This window comes from Rhinoderma darwinii, chromosome 3 (assembly GCF_050947455.1).
Source record: "Rhinoderma darwinii isolate aRhiDar2 chromosome 3, aRhiDar2.hap1, whole genome shotgun sequence".
In the NCBI taxonomy this organism is placed as follows: Eukaryota; Metazoa; Chordata; class Amphibia; order Anura; family Rhinodermatidae; genus Rhinoderma; species Rhinoderma darwinii.
Window position 1 is genome coordinate 349,981,411 of NC_134689.1, and position 22,276 is coordinate 350,003,686.

The 22,276-nt window shown below is 42.6% G+C and overlaps 1 protein-coding gene across 3 annotated transcripts in view; it reads left to right on the forward strand.

The window, feature by feature from the left end:
- Positions 1 to 7,198: 7,198 nt before the first annotated feature.
- ADD2 (adducin 2) overlaps positions 7,199 to 22,276 on the forward strand; it is a 92,417-nt gene continuing 77,339 nt past the window's right edge. The window contains exons 1-2 of one of the 3 annotated variants that reach the window (XM_075858494.1): positions 7,200 to 7,333; positions 8,684 to 8,784. The gene's annotated coding sequence lies outside the window, so the exon portion shown is untranslated. Of the gene's footprint in view, positions 7,334 to 8,683; positions 8,785 to 22,276 lie in introns of all 3 variants that reach the window. The other 2 variants (XM_075858495.1, XM_075858493.1) reach the window with 2 other exon arrangements.

Consider the following 22,276-nt stretch of genomic DNA (forward strand, 5'->3'; position numbering starts at 1 on the left):
GAAATATAGGAGATACATACAACTCCAAATTAGACCATGCGAACATAGTCACCATCATTAAAACAGTGCTATTAAATCTATATGTGTATTTTTATTTAAGAGACATATTACTCTTAAGGTAACAGTCATATACGGTCGTCTGTGGAAAAATTCAGACAACATTAAGTGCTAATACAAGTACATGAGAGAAGGAAAAAAGCAAAAAAACACAACAAAAACACAAGAAAAAAAACAAAAACAAAAAAAAAAACACACAACAGTGCAACTAGATTCCATATATAGAGTCCCAAATATGTAGACTCCACATCAGGGTCCGCAATCCAGAGAGTCATCGGGCTTCAAAACAACATATTCTGGGGGTACATAGGCGCCTCACTAAACATCAGCCGCTATGTCACATACCTACTAAAAAAATAGTAGTTAAAAACTAGACAAACATACAATCCACAATTTAAAATAATTAAAATTACATTATACTGGTAATCGGATATTTCCAACATCCTCATAAGAAGGGTGCAAAGCTTAATTTTTCGTTCAGTCCGGCCGGTGCCATGGAGCCCAATTGCACAATCCACCTACATTCCTTCTGTGCCAGAACCTTCTTCACATTACCCCCCCTGATGCCGCAACGTATACGTTCGATCCCCCGAACTTTGAGGGATCTTGGGTTACAACCATGAAACATTTTAAAGTGTCTGGGTATGGTCTTGAGTTCTGTAGGGTCATCAATAGCCCCGGCTCCAATGATATCCCGCACGTGCTCTCTAGTGCGTACACGCAACTCCCTTGATGTCAGGCCCACATAGATCTTTGGGCAACCACATACCGCATAGTACACTACATGTGTAGTACTGCACGATATGTAGTCTTTAATCTCAAAAGACTTGGTACCATCCACTGACTCAAATTTGTTTGTTCTACAAATATTGGGGCACGCGACACAGTTGCCACACGGATAACACCCTTTTCTTTGTCCCTGAGATCCGAAAAAATTGACCTTTTTAGGGGTATAGTGACTATGGACCAGAATATCCCGGAGGTTCCTACTCCGCCTGGCCGTCATTGTTGGTTTGTCACTAAGACAGAGGGCCAGGCTGGGTTCAGACCTTAGAATTGGCCAATGTCGTCCCAGAATCGTCCTTAGTTCACCCCATCTACTGTTGTAGGTGGAGATGAACCTGACGGCTGTTTTTCCTACTTCAGGGGTTTTGCCAACCAACAGATTGGCACGAGGGGTCTTTTTTGCTCTCCTATATCCTGCTTTGATGGATCTTTTACTATACCCCCTATTTTCGAATCTGTATCTAAGATCTTCGGATTGTCGTTCGAAAAGATGGTCAGTGGAGCAGATCCGCCTCATCCTGAGGAATTGGCCAACTGGGATGGCTTTAACAGTAGATGGGGTGTGAGAAGAGGATGCATGCAGCAATGAGTTAACGGAGGTCGACTTCCGATAGACATCCGTCTGAAGGAAACCACCTGTATCCGTAAATATCAATAGGTCCAGGAACTCAATCCTGGACGTATGAAATACATATGTCAGTTTGACATTCACCTGGTTTGTATTAAGTTGCTGCATAAAGCTCCTCAACTCACACTCCGAGCCCTGCCACACGAACAAAATATCGTCAATGTAGCGGAGCCAGCACTGCACATGGTCAGCGGCGCGAGCGCCATCCCCATGGAAAACCTGCCTCTCCCAAAACCCGAGAAACAGGTTCGCATAGGATGGCGCACACGCCGCACCCATGGCAGTGCCTTGAGTTTGCAGATAAAAAGTGTCTTTGAACACAAAGATGTTGTGGCTCAAAACAAACTGCAACAATTCCACGATAAGTTCGCATAGTTCGTCATCCCAGTTGCTAGTCCCCAGGAAGAAGCGGACCGCCTCCAAGCCATCTCCATGTCTGATACATGTGTAAAGGCTTTCATATCCGCAGTTACAAGAAACATGTCGGGTTCTATCTGGATCCCATCAATTCTCCCCAGGACATCCGTTGTGTCCTTTACATGTGATGGCAATTCCATTACCAATGGCTTTAGATAGTAATCTATAAATTTACATGTAGCTTCACATAGACCTCCCATACCTGACACAATGGGGCGTCCAGGGGGTTCCATCAGATTTTTATGGATTTTTGGCAGGAAGTAAATCGTGGGTATTTTAGGATCTTCTGTCATTAGTCCCTCAAAGATCTTCTTAGTGATGATCCCTTTCTCCAAAGCCCTATTCAGGATCTCCTTCAATTCCAGGAAGAATTTTGATATAGGGTTAAATGTAAGTTTGGCGTAGGTCTGTTTATTCCTTAATTGTCTAAATGCCTCCTTTTCATATTTTTCTGTCGGCCATACCACAATGTTACCCCCCTTGTCCGCGGCTTTGATGACCACATCCTCAAGACATTGTAACTCTCTCAAGGCCAGTCTTTGGGGGGCAGTGAGGTTGTCCCTGTACCCAAATCTTGATATTTGTTTAAGGTCATCCACTACCAATCTGGTGAATATTTCCACTTGAGGACACAGCGACAAGGGGGGAAACTTTGTGGATTTGGGTAAGGCCGACAAAGGGAACTTACTTATTACTGTACTCTGTTCCCTTAATAGTTCTTCCAAAGCTGATAATGCTTCCCTCTCCATCTCACTGTCAATTTCAAGGGTGCCACATCCCCTATTGTGCAATTTATGAAGGACAAGTTTTCTAGAGAAAAGATGTAGATCCTTCAAAACTGTAAAAAAATCAAAAGGGGCAGTAGGAGAAAACGTCAAACCCTTACTTAAAACCTCACGTTGGGCATCAGAGAGGGAATGTGAAGACAAGTTAATTACCTCTAGTTGGTTTCCGGGTCGCTTCTCCTGTTGTGGAATTGTGGTTTTTTTGCGCTTAGCATTCCTGTCATACTGTCTTCTTGGCATGTAGACGCCTGGGTTGTTACTACTGTTGCCCACAATCATAGCATCCCTTATTCTACCTGGTTCATCCCCAGAGGTGCGTGATGACATTGAGGAAGATCTGGAACGTGATATGGGTCTTGATCTATCATAACTGGACCGCCATTTATAAACCCTGTTGGATTTATAGTCCTGCACATCCCTCTGAAATTTGCCTGATTTTACTGTGCAAATCTCTTTTTCCCATTTGACATAATCTCTGTCCAGATCTTCCTGCATTTTGGCAAGAGTCTCAGTAGAGAACTCTTTTTTAAGATCAAGTTGTATCCCTTCTATTTCTTTTTCTATTTCTAGCAAGGTATTACAGTTGGATTGAATTAGGAGATTCATAAACCCCCTAGAACACGTGTCAGCCAGCTCCTCCCATTTCTTTTTAAACATGTCATTTTCCATATCAAAAGAAGGGAAAACCTGAACCCTTAGGCCCCTCGGTATCAGCCCCTTGGAGATATATTTTTCAAGGAAAGCCTTATTCCACCAGAGCTTGGTTCTTTTGTTGAGGAGAGATTTAAGCTTGCTGCTACGTTCCCTAATGTTGGTGCTACCAGTATCTAAAAACAAATTAGAGTCCTCCTTAAAAATCATGTCTAATTGTGCGAGCCATGACTGATCACGTGCTCGAAAATCCATATTAGGCTGGATACCAGTCGCTGTGAAAGACACAGAAAGATAATGATTATAACCAATAGTCTCCAGAGGTTTAACGTAGTTACTGGGCTAGGTATTGTTCCAAAGAACATCCTCCCATTTTTAAATTTAGTAAGTACCGGACCGAACACAGTGCAGGGAGCCGGGCTCCTAGCATCATAGTTATGTACGATGCTAGGAGTCCCTGCCTCTCTGCAGGACAACTGTCCCGTACTGTAATCATGTTTTCAGTACGGGACAGTAGTTCCATGGAGAGGCAGGGACTCCTAGCATCGTACATAACTATGATGCTAGGAGCCCGGCTCCCTGCACTGAGTTCGGTCCGGTACTTGCGGCCGAAATACGTCCGTCAAATACGGACGTAATTAGTGTGTGTGCACATACCCGAAGTGTCGCTAAATGCAGTCTGACAGCTCAGTTGGCAGACACAAGAATAGACAGGGATGTCAGAGGCTTCCCCAGAGCCGGAGTCCTGGGCAGAGCCGCTTCTACCGCTCTGCCTGGGACTCCTGCTATGCTTCTGACATCACTGTCCATATATGGACGGTGGACGGTGATGTCAGGGTCTTCCCCAGAGTCCTGGAGCAGAGCCGCTTCTAGCGCTCTGCCTGGGACTTCTGCTATGCTTCTGACATCGCTGTCCATATATGGACAGCGATGTCGGGGCTTCCCGGAGCAGAGCCGCTTCTAGCACTCGGACACTCCTCCTTCGGCCTGCTCTCTCCTCTCCTGAAGGAGCTACGGTTCCCAGTGGGCCGCAGATCGCAGCCTCAGGGGCTGCATGCTGCCTGCGTGTTTGAGACCCCTAGGCTAGAGCTATTTACCTCACTACATAAATCGCATACTATGCTACCAGAGCAGTAAGGCAACATAGCAGAGCTACATTGTCTCATGTTTGCACAGCCACAATCTTGGGCTCTGTTCACATATGAGTTGGAGGCCCCTTTCGGAGCCACCGTCGTAAATTTTGTCAGATTTGATGGGAAGAATAGTGCTACATGAAGCTCTATTCAAACAACGGACCACGACAGAACCTAATGCACCCAATTATAAGTTAATAGGGGTTTGTTGGATGCCGGTGGTATCCATTTTTCAATGGTCCGGGCACTACTTTGTTTAATTATAGGTGAATACTGTGATGTAGATGTGAACAGAGTATTACCTTTTTGCAAACAAATGTGACCCAATAATTTGACAGATTGTGATGTTGGTTTGTGATAATACTGCATATTATCCGAAAAAGAGTCCAGGGTGATGCATTCATACAAAAGCTTGAAAAATACTCACTCTTTGAGCTAAAACGTCTCCATATTTTTTGTATGTAACCAAAAAAGGTTATTATAATAATCTATACTTATATAGCGCCAATATATTCCGCAGCATTTCACAATTCAGAGGGAACATGTACAGACAATATCAGACATTATATAGTGACAAACTAACAAGAGTAGTGAGCACCCTGCTCTCACGAGCTTAGAATCTGAGACTTATGCCTTAATCAGGCGAGCATATAAATAAATATACTTTTTTTTAACGGCCGTCATGCGGCTGCATGTAATTCTATGGGGCTATTCACATGATCGTTGTCTTAACGGACCGTGTCAATGGCTCGTAAAAAAATAAGACGTCCTATTTTTGACAATTTTCACAGATCCCTCAATAGACTCAAATCTATGTAGGATCTGTGAAAACGGGTCCTGCATGGGTGCGATTTTTTTTTGACACGCTCGTTTTGAATAAGGCGTTAGACTTAGAGGGTCAAATCCATAGAATCCCTTTAGTTCTAGTAAGCTCATCTTTAATATTGCTCTGTATCTGAAATTATCAATAAATCAATGCAGATTGCTCCATGGCGCTGATCAATTTAAAGGAACTCTATTTATTATTACTAACATACATACATGTATATATTTCTACGTTTGGGCAGTTAGCGAGAGGTAGGGGACAGATGGAAGAGAGTATAACTGCAGGATCAGACTACGCAGGGTTTGTTTGTAGTCTGTAACCCTAGAGATACATAGGTCTGCGTAGGAGCTGTAGACACAAAACAGACAAAGATTTTTAATCCAGATCATTTGCAAGGTTGCCTAATTTTTAATTTTTGCAGTATTGTAGCTATAAAAAAATTTTTGGGGACGATGGACATAGCCTGTAACTCATTGATGACTCAGGAGGAGAATGCTCATTCTGAGCGTCAGGACTCTGATTGTGGCATTCAAAAGGAAAGAATGAGGTGCCCCCCTTTGATCGCGTAACCGAGAATTCCTGTGACGCGATCGAGGCTCATAACTAGTAGGACAGACAGCTCACGGTCAATTGAAGGACCCCAGGGCTTTCTGGCCATATTTTGTTGTGTTAGAGCATACTTAGGCGGTAGTTATGGCATACCTATGTGCTATTAGACATATTAGACACAGGCTAATGTACTGGTATATAGATATATGCCAGTACAATATAGTTTAACAAAAAATCTAAATGAAAGATCTCCTTATGGGATTAAAAGAAAGGGGTAATGCTTAAAAAAACTTAACACGCACAAATTTATTTATTTTATTTTTTACAAAACAAAAACGACATTAAATGTAAGTCCCAAAACATGAAATAATATACACATATGTGGTGTCATCACGACCGTAACAACCTGTTATAAATAAATGTATTGCATCAGTTATGATGTTTAGTTTAAGCCGTAAACAATTAAAAATAAGAACTGCAGCGGAATTGTTTTTCTCTCCATTTTTGTCCAAAAGAAAAATGAATGTAAATTAACCACTAATTTATACGTACCAAAAATGACAGGCATAGAGTACGAATCGTCCCGCAGAAAACAAAGGCTTCGTACAGCTACGTCAAACAAAAAATAAAAAAGTTATGACTACTGGAATGCAAATAGGAAAAATTTAAAAAAATTGGCCCGGTCCTAAATAACAGAGGGCACTAGAAGCTTGTATGCTTTCTACTAAAATGTGGTGACAAGGCACTGGTCTTGGCACTGGTGCTAGAGATGTCCAAATGATCATAGGTAAACCAATCCGTCCCGCAATCCCCCCATCCCGTTTTTTCCCCACCCAGGAGCCATACACCATGTTGGGGACAGAGAATATTAGTAATTCAGAGCACTACATGTGACCTGGCTATTATATCACATTGATCTAACACCATAGATTTATAACCTGGTGCTACAGGAAGACTTTTTCATTGTTTTTCATTTGCTGCATGAAGTAACCATCATGGGGAGAGCGGGTAAATTTGTGCCCACTATTCCTTTAGCAAATAACCGGTAGCTGGAGTGAGCCCTGTAGCTGCGTCTTCCTTCTGCATTGTTTGTATTCAATGTCTCCTTTATGGAAATTAGAAATACCGTTTGTTTCCGACTGCAATACGCATTTAACCCAATCACTGCCAGTGGGAAGGTGCATCTCTTGGTGTGGATTACATTGTTAACCTCTTGATTGCTGAAAATCCTCATTGGTCCATTTGTGCCATCTCTTCTGTACAGTGCAGCTGGGGATATTCCCTGGTCTATTGTGATGAGGTTGTACAGAGCATCCCAGGGATGCTGCTCGGTGGGTGGGTGTGGTAGGGGGAGGGCACACAGCGATCACTGTCACTGCCTTTTGTTTGCCAGCTGTACAGAGAGAGGGGCAGAGCTTGAGCTTCATAACCAGAAACCAGGAGGAGAAAACATGGGCTTCACAACCTGCAGGAGATAACATTCCCATTGCAGAGATTAAAGGTATGTCTCCATCCTCTCCTTATTTAATACCAGGCTATATTGAAAACCCTATCTGATGCAACCGACATACTGCATAGGTGCAGTACCAGATCTGTGCTGCCCTTCATTAACCCCTTGTATACATAACTAGATTGATGCATGACTTATCTATTGATTATCTGTTATTTATATAGCGCCAACATATTCCGCAGCACTGTACAGAGAAATAGCTCACACCAGTCCCTGTATTTAATGGGGCTTACAATCTAATTTCCCCATCTTGAGAACTCGTACACTCTGTAGGGCCAATTCTATAGGAGTAGAATAATGATGCTACAGCATTAAGCAGCGTGGCCATTCGAATAATTATTAAACATTTCTTTACTGGCGTTTGTATATTTTTATAGACGCGTACATCCGAGAATAAAAATAATGGATGTAACGGAGCTGTGAAATAAAGCACCCTGCTGAGATTCTTTTCATGGCTGCAGTACTGGAAGCAGCCACCGGGGAGGGATTCGTTGACCATAATAAAATAATATATTTTATATTAGTACAAAAAACGACAAAACATGACAGCAAGACATGCAGCTGTCTGGCATGTTCCATTTGTTGCAATGCAGAAGCAGTAATGAATGCAGCCAGAGAGTGGGAGGACGGGAGAGGCTCTGGTCCTAGATCACAGCTCTTCATATGTTCTGTCCTGTCACAAGCCATGGAGATACCTGATGCTCCTATGATCAATTATCTAACAAGGAGGTTTCATTTTTAGATCTGTTTTTACCATTATAGTGTGTGTATACATCATCAAGACATGTCAATTAATGGAGCGGACGTTTTTAACCCTTAATTTACTGAATGAGTGAAATGCATGATGAGGGTGTGACCATGTTGGCCTGCCAACTGTGAATACAGCGATGTTCTGATTATATACTGGGAGTGCCTGGTTTATGTCCGCTATAAACTTGCTTCCTCGGCATCTGGACGTTGCATGTATTGATTCCCCCCAGTATCAAAAAAATCACCAGGAAGTCCTCAAGTCATTCATCGCCTTTTGTTGAGTCAAATATTCTCTTTAGTTGTTTCGTACTTATATCACTTTCTTAGGAAAGTTGGGTAAAAACCAATATAGCCACCATTAGCGCTTAAATTTTCAGCTTTTCCAGACCCATGAATGGTAAATCAGCCTAGTCATACCACATCATAGAGACAGGCCAGTACGTCCGTGCATTGAAGAGTCTGGGAAAAGTGAGTGACAACCTGTAGGGGCAGCCATACAGAAACATATAACTAAAAACGTATTGCTTTTTATAACAACATTAGAGAACACAACATGGACTTCTAGATAACAATGATTATTTTGGTTTAAAGGGGTATTCCAGCCGACTGGATCGGTGATAAATGTTAGATCCTTGCTGGTATTCCGGCCACCCGAATCCTCCTCCATGAGCATGACTGAGGGTGGTATGGAGGTAAGAGCCTTAGTAATTGGTGGGTGTCCCAGTGTTCAGACCCCTTTTAATCCAACATTTATCGTCTGGAATACCCTTTAGGGTATATGTTCACACGCTGTGTTGTCAGGCATATTTCAGGGCGTTAAAACGGGGTGTTTTTTTACGGCGCCCTTTTTAAAAAAACGGCACATAAAATACCCTGTAAAAAGGAGCATGTGACTTTTTGAGCCGTTTTTTAAGCTGTTTTTCACCTTGTCAATGGAAAAACAGCTCCGAAAACGGCTCTTCAAAAACGGCTGAAAATCAGAGGCTGATTTCTGTGAAAACAGCTCCTTCATTTTCAGCTGTTTTTGACTCCGCGTGTGAACATACCCTTAAAGCCAGGATCACTCACACAGGTTTGACACAGTTTTTGGCTCCGTTTTTTTTTCGACAAACACAGAAGTGGACACAAATGAAAAGAGATACATCAGTCTTTTATTTATATATTTTTTCCTTTTGGATCCACTTCTGGGTTTGGCTCATAAAACTGAGCCAAAAACTCCTCCAGAAACTGCATCAAAACTGTGTGTGTGTGATCCTGGCTTTACGGTAAAATGCTTTTTCATTAATCCATTATCCTTATCAAATCTGAAAATGTAAAATTTGACTTCTCTGAGGACACAGCTCTCTGCGAGCACATAAGTTCCTTTTGGACTCACTTTTGGTTTATTGCTGGTCATCTACGGCTAGATTTGCCGCATTGAATGTTCGCATATGTCTCTTTTCACTTTGGGGTCATATTTCTGGACATTCATAGTTTGCTCGCCTGCAGTATTGCATGAGGTCATCTGTTGCAGCACAATAATGGATTTCAAAGCTGTATCTCTTTAACTGCTTTATGGACATGTACTCCTTACTTTATGTGGATTCATTGGACTACTATATATATATCTATATATATATATATTATCTATACTGATATCTTATTCTGACTCTGGTCACTTGTAATTTCTAGTTGTCTATATAATTATGGAACATGTACCAGGTCTTCTTCACTAAGGACTTGTACTGGATTAATCCAGATGTTTAAAAGATAAATCAAAAGATGATGAGAAAAAAAAAGTAGCTTCTGGCGTGTATTAACTACAAGGGTGTAGGTACCATAGAAGCATCCCATGTAGCGTCTATGGGAAGCCTGGAGAGAGGGGGCCCATTCCAGGTTGGTCTTGTCCGCACTTTAATGGCATATTCACACGCAGACTATTTGTTCCAGAAATTTTTGCGACAACCTGCACAGTGATGTGGTTTCCACAGGTGCTCGAATTTTAGCAAAGAAAGTGCGAAATATACCCAAATGATGAAAATGAGACTATTGCGGGTGGTTAGTAGTGTGGCGGTGTCAAGCGACACTTTAAAGGGACCTCATAATTTATGCTGCAGGACTCACGTCCTCTATGTACACCACTAATTTACTATACTTCTCAAACTCTTCTCAGGAAATATATGTGTAATTTCAAGATAATTAAAAAAAAGCTTTATATGGCAATTATTACTGTTCATATTAATAATACATAATCATTTTACTCAATCATGCTTCTGTAGCCAGGAATCTTGTATCTGTAATACAGTCCATGCTGAAGGCAGTAGTCCACACCCATGCAAAATGTTTTTTTTAATGTAACTGGTCTGTTAAAAAAATTGCCCTTGATATGGAGGACAAGCAAGGTTAATATAGTCAGTCGTATGTTACAGTACATGCTGGCTCAACCTTTTATCACTACACACATGACATACTAACACTATATTGATCCAATGAAATGTGTATAGTAGTAATGGCTGTATACATTAACCCAATGTACATTAACGCACTGGAGTCAAACAGGTGCCCGGCTGATGGAATGAGGAGCCAGAGATGCAATATTAGTTATTAGACAAAATTCTGCAAAATGTAATTTTTTTTTCGGGATTAGTGATTTTTTTTATTTCCAGGCTGGGGGAACAGGCAATTTCCTCATCCCATTATTTCAGATCCCTAATCTAATGCATAGAAAATATTTTTGTTTTTATTGCTGAAAGTTGTTGCATTCTGGTTGGAACCCAAAACTTGTCCCCCTGCTCCGTAGCGGAGTGTGATCTGCAATACATTATCATCCTTGCTCCCCCATTGTCTCACCTAGCGTTGCTGCCCCATGTGTGTCACTGCCTATAGGAGTGGGTTACATATAAATCACCTTCCAATGTGACTCACTCGAGTTATTTTAGATTCACGCCTATGTGATCTGCCCACGCAGCTGTGTGAATACCAATCTGCCAGTTCCTCATGACAATCTGAAAGCCTCTGCTGTGGGGACCATCACGTTGTCGTTTAATAGAAAAATTAACACTTAAAAAGGAGAGAGAGCTGGTTTTCTGCACAAGGGAATTCTTCGCTGTGAGACACGATGATGGTGGCAAACCTCACAGCACAGTCCCATCCAGAGTCCCTCAGAACCTTGGTGCCGTCATTTCCTTCATTGCAGGAGATGACATGTTTCTAAAAGGATAGGATTCCTTTCTATGTGCTATGCATTAGCTGTTTGTGTTGTAGTCATATACGGGATTAAATAAAAAAATTTAAATACATTTTATCTTAGAGACTTTGTCCCCGGCTTGTTCTCTTCTAAGGGCTTGTCCACACGTAACGGAATTGCTGCATGTTTTCCATCCATATTTGCGGGCAGAAAATATGCAGCGGAATACAGCGGAGTACTGTAGGTGTGATTTAACTAATGTCATCCACACGCTGCAGAAAAATTCAGTCCAGAAATTCATCTGCGGTGCATAATTTTAGTTCCACAGCATGTCAGTTATTGCTGCGGAAAGTGAACCAATTTCTAGCGTTTTTCTGATGTGCTGCGGAATTTGCTGCGGAATTTCTTACAGGGGATGAAAATTACATCACAGGAAGAAGAAATATCACCATCACACATCCCTTGAAAAAAACACACAAAAAAATCGGAGCAAAAATCTTCACTCATTTCTGCCGTAAAAAACGCATCACATGGTGCGAATTTTCCACAGCCGATTGTCTGCTAGTTGATGCGTGAATGCTGCAGAAATTTTCTGCAGCAAGTCCGTTATGCGTGGACAAGCCCTAATACATCAGTTTGAAGGTTTCTCTACACTCTAAGGCTAAGTTCACACTAGCGTTAGTATACGTTTAGGATCGAAAGATTAAACGGAATTCAACGGTTCCGTTAGAATTACCATTGGCTTCAATGGTAATTCTTTTGTTTCAGTTGCTTTCCGTTTATCTCCGTTCGCTAGGTTTCCGTTTCTTTTTGACGGAAGCAAAAGTGCAGTCTGCAGAACTTTTGTTTCCATGAAACTTAGCGAACGGAGACAAAAGGAAAGCAACTGAAACAAAATAATTACCATTGAAATCAATGGTAAGTCTAACGGAACCGTTTCTTTCCATTTAATCTTCCGATCCTCTCTTCCTCTGACGGAAGAGAGGTAAACATATACTAACGCTAGTGTTAAAGAAGATAAAAGCAGATTGTCCCGTCAGAATGGCCTTACAATCACTGATAAGGATACATCTAGGTAATGATTCACCGGGAAAAAATATAGTATGTGTCTACCAGCATATTGTATGTGGTTTTGCTGTAGTTTGAATAGAAAACGTTCGCATTCACAGTCCTAAAAATTTTTTCCTAGAACTTTTTCTAATCAAACCTGCGTCTACAATTGCAACAAAAAAGGCTTTTGCCATGGTTTCTGTCTTTCTGCTGCACCATTACCACTGTATGTGAGGGTAGGTGGAACCAGCCTAAAAATCCATACCAAAATCCACAATGAGATCCACATATAGTTTGTTATTGTTTTTGGTGCGGTAGTTAGCCACAGATTTTTATTCCTTGCATTGCAATGAATGAAATCCGCTGGGAAAATTTGCAGCATTTCCGTAAGGCCGGATTCATACGAGCGTGTGCGCTTTGCGCACGCAAAAAACGCGGCGTTTTGCGTGCGCAAAAGGCACTTAACAGCTCCGTGTGGCAGCCCCTTATGATGCGCGGCTGCGTGATTTTCGCACAGCCGCCATCATTATGACACTCCGTTTGGATGTTTGTAAACCGAAAAGCACGTGGTGCTTTTCTGTTTACATTCATAGTTTGGCAGCTGTTGCGCGAATCACACTCGTCCCACGGAAGTGCTTCCGTGTGGTGCGCGTGATTTTCACGCACCCATTGACTTCAATGGGTGCGTGATGCGCGAAATACACACAAAGAACGGACATGTCGCGAGTTTTACGCAGCGGATTCACGCTGTGTAAAAATCACGCAACTGTCTGCACGGCCCCATAGATTAATATAGGTCCGTGCGACGCGCGTGAATATCACGCGCGTTGCACGGACGTATATCCCGTTCGTCTGAATAAGCCCTAACAGACAGGGCATGTTATGTATTTCAACTTCTGCAGCATGCCTTCAATCAGCTGTGACCGAATGGGGTTTTGCTACACGTACGCGATGTGTGGCCTCATGCCCACTTCAGTTTTTTTTTTCAGTATGCTATCCGGGATTTTTAACCACTAGCACACTGATACATTAATTTCTATGGGGCCGTGCACACTTCTGTTGTTTTAACAATGGGATCGTTATGACAAAAATAGGACAGCTCCTACTCCTGTTCGTTTTTGACGGAACAGTCTCGGCCTTTTCATTAATTTGGTCCATTGAAACAGCGGACTGCACACGGAAGCTATCCGTGTGCAGTCCGTGTCTTACGGATCCGTCATTAGCGGCCGTACGACGGGCAACGGAAGTGTACAAGAGGCCTAAGAATTTCTGACCGTATCCCTGTGAGATCACTGTGCTTGCTGCAGAAACTACCCCATTCAGATGACCGAAATTGAGAGATACTGTATGTGTAAATATCAGTTAGGCCTCTTTCACACAGCAGTATTTTGTTCAGTATTTTGGTCATCATTTGAAAGACGAAACCAGGAGTGGTTCCAAAACACGGAAGACGTATAAATCTTTCTATTATATGTTTCTCTGTCACTCCTGGATTTGGTTCTCCAGAGACTCATGCAAAATACTGACCAAAATACTGCCGTCTGAATGAAGCCTTAGGGTCCCATATAGCCTTGCATAGACCATACCTCCCAACTTTCAAGAATCACAAAGAGGGATAACCAATGCAGGGCGTTGCGACAGTTTTTTCATTTTAATCCACGCCTCTAATTCCACCCAAATCCCCGCCCATACACACCCGATTCAACCCACACAGTATCATGCTCCCATAGTGCCTCCCACACAGTATAATACCAAATAGCTGCCCCCACACAGTATAATGCCCCAATAGCTGCCACCATACAGTATAATGCCCCCATAGCTGCCACCATACAGTATAAAGCCAGCACAGATGCCCCCATACAGTATAATGCCCACACATATTCTCCCATGCAGTATAATGCCCATACAGATGCCCCCATGCAGTATAATGCCCAAATTCCCCCATACAGCATAATGCCTCCATAGCCGCCCAATACAGTATAATGCCCCCTTAGCTGCCCCTAGTGCCAGTGCCCTTGCAGATAGTGACACAGTGCCCATGTATATAGTGCCCATGTACCTAGTGCCACAGTGTTCCCTGTAGATAGTGTCCCTATATAGTGCCACAATGTCCATGTAGATAGTGCCGCACCCCCATGAAGATAGAGCCAGCCCACACCTGTATATAGCGCCATTAGGACTCCCTCTAGGAGCGGAATCCCCAGCCGGAGCATAGGCCTGGGATTCCTAGAGGGAAGCCCTGATGTCACTGTCCACATATGGACAGTGACATCAGTGGCTACTCCATTAGCGGTATTTCCGTTACCGACTCTGGCCGGGGTTTCTGCTCTAGGAGGAGCCACTGACGTCAATGTCCATATATGGACAGTAACCTCAGGGGTTTCCTCTAAGAGCAGAATCCCTGGCCAGATGATCGCAATGAGGATTCTACTCAAGGAGTAGCCACGAATTCTCAAGCAGGGAACCATCAGTTCCCTGCTTCAGAATTGGTTAGGAGCAGAGGTAGCACCTCAGCTCGCCGAGGACTCCGCAGGCACAGTGCTACAGCGATTCTGGCCGGGGATTCCGCTCCAAGAGTAGCCACTGACGTCACTGTCCACATATGGACAGTAACATCAAGGGCTACCCCGAGCACAGCGCTTACAGTAGCGCTGTGCCTGCGGAGTCCTCTAGCGATTGGTGGGGGTCTCCGTGCTCGGACCCCCACCAATCCAAACGTCTGACATGTCACTATGACATGTCAGAAGTTTGCCGAACGTTTAGCTACACTTTAAACTATCAGAACCGATAAAAACACAGGGACATATACAAAAACACCGAAAAAGGCCATACTTACAAATGGACACAGCCAAGCCAGAAATGCTGATGAAAGGGCGAGCAGGTGCTTTAAATAATAATAGCCACTCCCACTAGTCTTGAGGGGAGTGGTGTGTGGTGCATGGGATGTGTAGTAAGAAATAATAAATGAATAGTGTGTGTGCAAGTGTAATACTATAAGTCAAATATAGGGGGCAGTAATAAATGAAGTGCCTCAATAGAAATAAATGGATAATGGGGTGCAAGTGAGTGAAACATGGAGGGATAGTGTGTATGTCATGAGGCACAACGTGTATAGCCAGGTAGAAGCCTATTTGTGACGCCTTGATAATTCATAGAGCGGGCTACCCTGCTTGCTATGCCAAACAACAACACACCATGCTCTCCCAGCATCAAAGACCCGGCTGTGTCCAAGAGAAGCGAATATACATAATAATGAAAAATACCTGGGGTATTGGTAATCATTTTGGCCAAAAGGACGCAAGCACGCAATCCACGACAAGGATCCCCAGACTTGCGAGTCCCTAAATCCTAAACTGGAACAGAACGTTCCTGATGCACAAACAGAACCGATAAAAACACAGGGACATATACAAAAACACCGAAAAGGGCCATACTTACAAATGGACACAGCCAGGCCAGAAATGCTGATGAAAGGGCGAGCAGGTGCTTTAAATAATAATAGCCACTCCCACTAGTCTTGAGGGGAGTGGTGTGTGGTGCATGGGATGTGTAGTAAGAAATAAATGAATAGTGTGTGTGCAAGTGTAATACTATAAGTGAAATATAGGGGGCAGTAATAAATGAAGTGCCTCAATAGAAATAAATGGATAATGGGGTGCAAGTGAGTGAAACATGGAGGGATAGTGTGTACGTCATGAGGCACAACGTGTATAGCCAGGTAGAAGCCTATTTGTGACGCCTTGATAATTCATAGAGCGGGCTACCCTGCTTGCTATGCCAAACAACAACACACCATGCTCTCCCAGCATCAAAGACACTTTAAACTATATATGATTTGCTGCTCCCAGTTTTTATATTTCGGTGTTATTGGACAGATAATCTGTTTTATTTTTATTTTTTTGCAGTATGTTTTTTGCTCTGCAACTGATCTAAATTTATTGGTAAATCTATTTGACATCACTTTGCATCCGTTTTTGAAACCATTTTCCACTAATCTCAATGATTATTTAACCCCTTCGGGACGAAGCCATTATTTGATTTTTTTTCTGTTCGTTTTTCACTCTTATTTTTTTTAAACGGCTGCGTAAAAAAAAATCGCCCCGTCGGAACTGAATGCCGTTTTTTCCATTGAAATCAATGGGCAGATGTTTAGAGGCGTTCTGCTTCCGATTTTTCGGCCGCTAACGGCCCGAAAATAGGCCGTGTGAACATACCCTAATACCGCCTGAGAAAAGAGCAAGGGTACGATATTTCCCATCATAAAAATATTTATCGATGGGGAAAATAGTTCCTACTGTCTGAAATTTATTTTTGTGTATGTACCTATCCTGATGAAGGTCCCAATAGTAAAAAATATTAGAAGGCTCACAGCATTGGGGCCAGTGTGCGGCCAGCTTTTGTGATGATTATTTTGAGAAACCTGTAACTTGATTCTCTTTTTTGATTTTGCATTTCCATTTAGAAGAGTGAAAAGGGTAAGAGTTTTAAGTAACAATTTAAAATCACAAAAGATCAGACACATTCTGCTCAATTAAAACTCTTTATCCTCCTCCATTTGCACAAATTAATGACCCTAGTGGGAATTTTTTCAGACTCATTAAATTCCTGTAGACCTTAAATATCTAATTCTGAGCTTGTTCTTCTTTGCATGGAAATAGTTGCATGAAAAGTTTATTTTATTTAGTCCTTTTGGTTGAAGGTTCAAAAATGTTTAAAGGCACATTTGATTACCAGGGCCGGATTAAGGTTGGTGGAAACCCATGGGCAAAAAATCTGTAAGGGCCCACCATAATTAAATTTTTTGTTAAGGGAACAGTAGCGCCCAAATAAGTCATCATTGTCTGTTTGTTTTTTTTGCTATTACAACCCTAAAATTAAACAAGTGATGGTGGACGCCATCTATTGACTTTAATTTGCCTCATTATGCATATCAAATCCAATAGATAACAGCCAGCACCAAGCCCTCTTGAGTCCACAGGCACCGTAGCAGCCACTATGGTTGTGAGCAGGTATAATTGTGTCAGTGGCCACTGAGCACTGGTCCATTTGGAATTTGACCAAACTGTCAGATGAGCCGTTGAGCTCTACTATACACAGACACTATACACACACACACACACACACACACACACACACACACTATACACAAAGCATACACTATACACACTACACACACACTCGTACCGGTTTTAACCCTCTTTCTCAACAGTGCCTGGATGCAGGGCATTGACCATTCTGTCATTCAAGGTGCTGCACCCCATTTAGTTCTGGTTTATTATTATGAATCCCATAAAAATAAAAGCCACTTTATAGGGCTGCTTTCTGTTGACAGCTTGGTATTCTATAGAGAAGAAGATTAGGATATATCACACTATTGCCTGTGTAGCTGCTGTATTGGGAATCATGAACAATGAGATTGAAAAGCAGTATGAGTAGTAGCATCAAATATGGTGGGTACAAAAAAATTGGCACAAAATCTGCACAATTAGAGGTTAGGGATGATGATGATATCCCACACATGCCCGTGTGCACAACCGTATTTCTCGCATCATGTGATGGCAACATCCTGTGTGACATCAACATCACGTAATGTATTTTTAAGGAGGGAAAAGTACACAAACATAGTAGAGAAGCCCAGTACGGGGGTAAGACCAGGCTGGTTTCTGTGCTGTATCTGTGGCAGGTAGTTGTAGCTAGGCATCTTTGATGGGGTACACTCATGAAACTTTTGTACTGTGCCCACCAATGGGTTAAAAAGGCCCTTTACTAAACTGGTGCCTTAATGAATTAGAATGAGACGGGGACCCTGTTTTAATAAATATATATTAGAATTTTATTCTAAAATGTATAATTAAATTTGATATGTGGTACATTACATAATTGCATAGCTACTTAAGTTGAAAAAATACACTTATCCAAAAACTTCAACCATTCTCAGACTTATCTGTTTGACCCAGAGGAAGGCAAAACACAGATCCCTGTCAAACTATTGTTAACTTTGCCTTGATCAGTTCTATACAGGAACATTCATTGCTAAATGAATTATAACCCCATGTGCCATTTGTCATTAGATAAGCATGATAATGGCACCAGTCACAATATCACAGAGGAGGACACATCATAGTATGCAGCTTGATGTTGGGTACATGCATGATATGAAACAAGCTGATAATATGACGTACATGAAGGACAAGCATGATGACTTTCACATGATATATAAGGATGCAGCAGAGGGATATGGCATAGCATCCCCTCTCGCCCTATATTACCTATATGGAAAGACATTACAACAAATCAGAACAGGCGACATCATACAGACCTCACTGCATAAAGTTACTCTGTTTATTCTAGGGACTTTCTCAAGCTTAAAAGGATATTCCCAGAATGGACAATTACCTCCTATCCACAGGTGCTAATTGTCTGATCACTGGGACCCCCATCATTCACAAAAACGGGTGTGCCGACCTTCCTGTTGCTCTTCACTGCTCGACCACAGTGAGGAGGACGTTGAGCATGCGCGCAGTGCTCCATTCAAAGTCTATGGGACTGATGGAAACAGCTGAGAGTAGTACTTGGCTGTTTCTGTCAATGCAGGGGTGCAGTGAGGAGGATCTGCTGCTTCAGGAACCCCGTTCTCATAGTTGTGAAAGTGGTGGCGCCCCCCAGCGATCAGACAAATATTACCTATCCCTGGATAGGTGATACTTGTCAATTCTGGGACAACCACTTTAAGGACTAGTTTCAGCCAAAACATTGCGTGAACAGGTGATAATAAACTGAGGAACTTTATGTATTGTAGTTTGTATGCTATCTCCTTCTCTATAATTGTATGCTGTCTCCTCTTGAAGAAGAGTCTGATCCAACCCAGTGGTACCGTTGCATACAGCCCGTTACATAGAGTATGCTGCATGTGTTGATGTACATGCTTCTTCTGAGGCACTTGTTGGGGATAACTACTATAGAGGAATTAGATAGAATTTATATAGTTACATAGGTTGAAAAAAGACACAGGACCTTTCCCAATCAATTATGCATCATTTATTGCTAGATTAATTATAATCCTAAATGCCATTTGTCAGTAAATATTCATCTAGCCTTTTTTTAAATGCTGACATAATATCTGCCCTTACTACCTCTTTGGGCGGCTTTACACGAGCGTGTGCATTTTGCACACGCAAAAAACGCAGCGTTTTGCGTGCGCAAAAGGTACTTAACAGCTCCGTGTGTCATGTTCATATATATGCGCGGCTGAGTGCTTTTCGGGCAGCCGTCATCATTAATGACACTCCGTTTGGATGTTTGTAAACAGAAAAGCACGTGGTGCTTTTCTGTTTACATTCATTTTTTTACTGCTATTGCGCGAATAACGCGCGTCCCACGGAAGTGCTTCCGTGCGGTGCGCGTTATTTTCACGCACCCATTGACTTTAATGGGTGTGTGATGCGCGAAAAACGCCGAAATATAGAACCTGTCGTGAGTTTTACGCAGCGGACTCACGCTGCGCAAAAATCACGGACAGTCTGCACTGCCCCTTTGGGTAGGGCATTCCAAAGTTTAACTACTCTAAGGCCTCATTTACACGAGCGTAATATACGCGCGTGCGACGCTCGTGCTTTTCACGCGTGTCGTACGCACCTATATTAGTCTATGGGGCAGTGCAGACAATGCGTGAATTTTGCGCAGCGCGAGTGCGTTGCGTAAAACTCACGACATGTTCTATAATCGTGCGTTTTTTGCGCATCACGCGCCCATTGAAGTCAATGGGTGCGTGAAAACCACGCATGTCGCACGGAAGCACTTCCGTGCGAACTGCGTGATTCGCGCAAGAGCTGTCAAACTGAATGTAAACAGAAAAGCACCATGTGCTTTTCTGTTTACAAACATCCGAACGGAGTGTCTTAGAGATGAGCGAACCGAACTTCACCGGGTTCGGCCGAACTCGTTTTGACCGAACCCGGCAGGAGTCAGTCACTGTCCAGGGTGCTGAAAGAGTTAAACTGGTTCAGCACCCTGGACAGTGACTTCCGATCCCAATATACGTGAACGTGTAAAAAAAAAAAAAGTTCTGACTTACCGATAACTCCCGGCTTCTTCCTCCAGTCTGACCTCCCGGAATGACAATTCAGTTCAAGTGACAGCTGCAGCCAATCACAAGCCAAGCACAGGCTGCAGCGGTCACATGGACTGCCGCGTCATCTAGGGAGGTGGGGCCAGATGTCAAGAGAGGCGCGTCACCAAGGACGCATCACCAAGGCAACGGCCGGGAAGTTCTCGGTAAGTACGAACCTCTTTTTTTTTAAACAGGTTACTCGATATGGTGATCGGAATTCACTGTCGAGGGTGCTGAAAGAGTTACTGCCGATCAGTTAACTCTTTCAGCACCCTGGACAGTGACTGAAGTCGACTAGCCTCATCTCTATGATGGCGGCTGCGCGAAAATCACGCAGCCGCGCATCATACACTGATGACACACGGAGCTGTCAAGTGCCTTTTGCGCACGCAAAACGCTGCGTTTTTTTGCGTGCGCAAAATGCACACGCTCGTGTAAATCAGGCCTAACTGTAAAGAATCCTTTCCTATATTGGTCTAAAATGTCTTTCTTCCACATGCAATGAATGTCCCCTGGTGCTTTGCAGAATCCTTGAAAAGAACAGATTATGTCCCAGTTCTTTGTATTGACCACACATATATTTTGTATTGACCACACAAGAGACTTCATTCATTCCTTTTTTATAATAAACTATATGGATATAGTGGTAGCAAAGGTGGAAAGTATCAAATCTAAAAGATTTTTCTCTATCTGTACAATTTTACAACATTTTGTTTCTTTACCCTTGTATGCACAACTGAGGCAAATGAAGCAAGTACACAATAAAAATATGGGCCATATTAAAAGGGTTGTCTCATGGTGGGCTGAGCCCATACATGCATTACATCAATGGCCATTCATTTGAATCGCTGCCATATAATGCTACAGGAGAAACTGTCTGACCAGAAACCGCTTTCCATAATTTCCAGTTTATATTAAAGAAAGGGGTTGTCTTCATGAGATAGCCCCACTGAGGGCAATTTGGGTAACTACCAACTATTTCAACATTTTTCTTCTCTGCCATTAGAAAGGGTAATCGTTAGAGAGTTGCACGCAATATCAAATAGGTATCAAAGTGATATGTCATAACTTTATGAACCACCGATTTAATATTATGCACCAAATTCTGTAAGGGATGTGAAGTTTTGTAGAATACATCACCCACAACAAAATTAACAATGTCACAATTCATAAAAGAGACAATATTGGTACATGTCCACCATTTAATGTAGGAACCACCGAAAAGTTTGATTTGCTTGTGTCAACAGGACAGGGTTAACTGTGCTCCACTATAATGTCTGCCTGGCAGGATGACAGCAGGAACTGGGATGCTGCATTATTCATTTCCATTTGTATTTACCACTTGGTTCCATCACGAAACATCCATTTCTCATTAATTACGGATTGTCTGGATGTGGAATCAGTTCCAAGCCTGTAATTAATTATATGTCTATAATTTACTAGAACAATCTATTTGTTTCATTAACTCAAAGGCATATTTTGGGGTCTTCTCATTTTCCACTTAAAAGACACAACTTAAGAAAATGACCACCTTAGAGGAGACAACTATCAGTAATGATTACATGTATGTAACAGGTTCTTTTAGATGCTATTTAAGGGTGTCTCCACTTAAAGGCTAAAGATAAGTCATCAGTATATGATCGGTGGCGGTCCAACAACCCGACCCCGCACTGATCAGCTGCTCCTGCTGGCTCCGGATGTCCGTGCCGGAAGCAAATGGCTCTGGTTACAGTATAGCGGCTGCACTGCAGCTCCTCGCCTATTCAATGGAAGTAGAGCTGCAATAACCCAGCACGGCCGCTATACAGTGTACGGAACCGTCTGCTTCCGGCACGACCACTGCCGGAACAGCTGATCG